The 4,551-nt window shown below is 32.3% G+C and overlaps 1 long non-coding RNA gene across 2 annotated transcripts; it reads right to left on the bottom strand.

Annotated features, from left to right (window-relative positions):
* Positions 1–1,293: 1,293 nt before the first annotated feature.
* LOC114738169 (uncharacterized) lies at positions 1,294–3,906 on the bottom strand. Of its 2 annotated transcripts, XR_003739497.1 has the most exons (5): positions 3,785–3,906; positions 3,553–3,627; positions 3,377–3,444; positions 1,776–1,988; positions 1,294–1,560 (listed from the first exon to the last, which is right to left on the bottom strand). It is a non-coding gene; the product is annotated as an uncharacterized LOC114738169 (long non-coding RNA). The 2 variants fall into 2 exon arrangements; XR_003739496.1 differs by lacking the exon at positions 1,294–1,560 and having other exon boundaries at positions 1,751–1,988.
* Between the last annotated feature and the right edge of the window lie 645 nt (positions 3,907–4,551).

Here is a 4,551-nt window from a genome sequence, read left to right as displayed (position 1 = left end):
ATTACATTATTTATATCTTGACTCGTTATTTATCTTATTTTCATATTCATGTATGAAACCAACAATGAATTTATGTAAAATATATGATATAGAGCAAATATTTCTTATCTTAAGAATGTTCAAACAAAAATTTTTAATTAGAAAACATGCGTTTCAAATGTTCAGGAATTGTTTTTAGTCAGTGAGAAAACGAACATGTATCCCTCTCTGATGCCTCTTGGACCTATGCTGTTTTCAATATTTTTAATAAATTTTATTATTTATATACGGGCTTCTTATTGATTTTAAGTGAACACATGTCCTTTTGAGATGCTAGCTCTTTACAGTTTTTAATTTCTTAATAAAATTTAACTATTTATTCCTTGTATTTCTATTAATATCATTTTTATATTTATGCATGAAATTAATGAGGAATTTATTCAAAACATATCTCATATTAACAAGCATTTCTAATTTAAAGAACTTTTAGAATTTTTTTTAAGTTTGTCTTTGTGCTTAAAAAGTTTGGAATTGTTTTCACTAAGTGAAAAAGTAAACATATATCCTTGATGTTTATTTTAGGATCAATGTGTTTATCTATTTTTAATAAATTATATTATTTATATATTCACTTGCTCTTGATTTCATTTTTATATTTATAAATAAAATCAATAATCAATTTATTCAAAACATAATAGATATAACAAATATTTATCATTTTAAGAATGTTTGAAGTTTTTTTAAGTAAGGATATGTGGTTTGAAATTTTATGAATTATTTTCACTAAGTGAGAAAGTAATGTCCCATTATAATGCCTACTTTCAGACCCGTGCAACTTTCACCCATTTAAATAAATTAAATTATTTATATTTTAGCTTACTATTAATTTACTTTTTTATGTTAATGTATAAAATTAATGATAAATTTATTTAGAACATATCATATATAGCAAATATGTCTTATTTTCATAATTTTAAGTGTTTCTCTATCATGGTTCTGTCTTAAAAGCTTAGGAGTTATTTTTACTAAATAAGAAAGTGAATATATGTCTTTCTCCTGTGCCTGTTATTGACCCATGCGGTTCACTTTTTTTTTTTAAATAAATTGTATTATATATCTTTATATTGACATGCCTTTAATTTTATTATATTTATGCACAAAACCAATGATGAGTTTATTCAGAACATATCACATAATATTTCTTAAATGTTTAGATTTATTTTTAAATATGGATTTGCACTTTAAAAGTTTGAGAATTATTTTCACTAAGCAAGAAAGTAAACACGCGTCCCGTTATGATGAGACTTGTACAACTTTCTCAATAAGGAACAAATTGATACAGAGCAGGAAAACAGTCCCTGAAAACTAGGGAACGAATCTAGCAAACTAACTAGTAAATAAATTTGAATCTGAACAGTAATAGAAAATATCATGCACACAATTACAAATAAAATTAAATGAAGGTAGAAAAAAAGGGACTGTCAAAAGTTCCAAAGAGAGTTTATCTCTCTATAGCATGTATAACATCCCATGCTCCTTCCTCCAAATAGTCACGTCAACCCTTCTTGATCTTTGAGACAGCTTCAATCACAATAAGAATGAAATATCAGATAAAAATGAGAAGCATCCAGTTAATTAACTCAAATAGCAAATGCTCACTCATTTCCATCCTCTGCCATGCATCCTAAACCCTGTCAAGATATCTTCTAAAACAAAGCCATAGATCCATCCAATTTGCAGACAAAAGAAAATAAAATAAAAACATACTAAATGAAGATAACACCAATCTAACATACCATAATTTTCCAAAATGACGTGACTTTAAAGTGGATATGTGAAGAATATGCTGGCCATTGAGGCAATGATGAATCAAGAACAGTCAATAATTAAGAATATAATTCCATATGGCTCCTCCAATCGGGCCCAATCCTCCAGTCCCAAGCAGCTGCATATTCTTCCATGTCGAGATATACTTTCCACACATCTCGACCCTCATTATTAACAGAGACCTAGAATTATCACATCCAAAAGTAGTATAGATTAGCAGTTAAATCTGAAAACAAAAGGATGCACTCATAAGAGGGTGAAAGCCTGAAAGATAGAGTTCTTATCATAAGCATAGAACAGACTACCAGGGGCACCACTACATAGTCCAATAATACCCTTCATTGCTGCATCTGAAGCTCAATCACAGTGAAGTTCCTCCAGGATGTGCTCACTAATTTTATTTACAATTTACAAATGTTTAAACTTAGAACACAAGCATAAAACTACCTAAGAGAAGCATTTTTTACATGGGAAATATGAAGCAAACAATTGTACAGATGATGAGTAGACGCACCTTGACCCTATTGCCTGTCAGTAGCAACAAATGAAATTCAGGCAATCACATATAACTTGGTTTAACTACATCTACACCCTTGGTTTAACTACATCTACACCCTCATACAATTTTGAGTAATCCAAAAGAGCCCTGCTTTCTACAAAATTTTCATCCGTGTTTGGAGAACCTAAAAATTATTCTTTGCAGGTATTTTCTTTTTGTTGTGTCTCATAATATCATTAACCGTGTTATCGTATTACCCAGTTTACATTTAGTCTCTCTCTCGTATTAAATGTTATACATGCTGAAGGACGAGTAAGACAATTCATATTCAAAATATTCTCTATTTTGCCTCCTGTCTTTTCTCTGTAAAGCTCTCTTTTATCCCTGGGTTAGAGCCAAGCTTTATGGTAACAATGCCTGTCTCTCTAATCTTAAATCTCTAATGGTTCAAGCAACCAAGAACCATTTAGGTATGATGGTGTGCTCTCATTTTTTAAACCTTTTCCTTTGTCATTGCTGCTTCTGATTGGTTTTGGTCTATATCCTTCTAAACCTCCCCTATTCACACATGCGATCAGCTTCACTGCCATCTTCCTAAATCATTGTCATTGACATCTCAACCCAATCTACCACAGCTTGAACTAAGCGTAGTAATAACCATCTGGCACCTATTTTGTGAAACAACTATGACTTTCACGAGGCCAATTCGCCCCTCTGCCCATTTCCCTGCTCACCCAAAGCCATTAAGCATAGATGGGTACTCACAGCTCTTGGATGATGAAAATCAATTTCAAATATTATATTTAGTGGTTTTTTTCTTTTCACAAAAACTAGATCTCTCAAGTCACACTAGAAAGGAAAAGTAGGAAAGAGAAGAGCAATCTCACAAGAACCCAGAATTCTACTCTGTAGCTTGCGATGAGTGGCGTTACTCACCCAAATCAGAACAACACTTGCAACAAGAAAAACAACAACAACGATGAGAGGAGAAGAGGGAGCAAAAGAAACGAAACAAAATCTTTTTTTTTTTTGTTTGGGGGGGGGGGGGGGGAGGACAGAACAACGTAAAACCTGTGGGCTAGAGAAGCACCCGAAGACGACGAGTGTTGTTTCTCTCCCTTCTTCATGGTTTTCATAGCCTTTGCAAACGCCGAAAAAAAGTAACCCATTTCACAACAAACACTAATATCAGATTATCAGCACAAGCAAGTTTAAGAGAAAACATAAACAAATACGTAAATGCTAACCCTCTTTCACCCTAAACTCCACTCCATCAGATTTTGATACAAGTGCTCCATCTTCAAGCCGAGCTTCACATTTAACTGCATCATTTGGGGGCAAAGAGCATAGTCAGGACTCAGAAGTCAACATACACAACAAATTACGCTGGAAATCAAAGAAGGAGATGATGGGGGCTTTAATCTGAGAGAAAACATTCCAATAGATGAAGAAAGAAGAAAGGAATCGAGAAGAACTGACCGGGGATGAAGGACGCCGCTAGAAGACGAAGAAGTTCTGCTCGCGATGTTAAGCAGTGAGCACAGGAGAAGTTTTGAGGAATCGAATGAAGCTTCTTGGTTCAGGCATACCCTCGATCTCAGAAAGCAATGAAGAGGAGCGACCAACATTCCGCTAATGGTTTATATAATTTTAATTAAAATATGTTAATAAATTAAAATCCTTTCTTCTGGCCAATTTTCGAATTTTAAATTTCCAGCACAAGAAAAACTCATCGCATAACACAAAAATTTAATTTCTAATATATTCACAAAATTAATTAGTAAAGATATTTTCAAATTCAGTTGGCAGTTATAGTCATAGAATTAGGGATATACTCCTCGGGTCCTTAATATAGGACCCAATTGATGAGTTGGTTTTGATCCTAAATATAAGACCCATTTCTCATATTTATCAATTTTCTCTAAATTACCCCTATGGATACTTCTTCAACCATAATCAAGTAGAAGAGGAAGATGTGGTATTAAGAAATATGATTATGGTATTTTAAGAAAAACGTGTCATATTTCTTATAATTAACTAATTTACCTAACTTCCTTAATCTAATCAAATTAGTTAAATGGGTCTTATATTAAGGATTGGAGGAGTATTATTTATTAAATTGTGAATGCGGGTTCACATAATTTCAAAAACAATTAAGAAATGGCTGAATTTACGCACAAATTGAATGGACAGTTACGGAAAACATTAATTTAAAATAAATTAGTGTAGATATTTCCAAATTCGCT

This window comes from Neltuma alba, unplaced genomic scaffold (genome assembly GCF_004799145.2).
Source record: "Neltuma alba isolate B1F8T4 unplaced genomic scaffold, ASM479914v2 tig00013552_pilon, whole genome shotgun sequence".
NCBI classification, from domain to species: Eukaryota; Viridiplantae; Streptophyta; class Magnoliopsida; order Fabales; family Fabaceae; genus Neltuma; species Neltuma alba.
The sequence above is the reverse complement of the archived record's forward strand: the minus strand, read 5'-3'. Positions and strand labels throughout refer to the sequence as shown.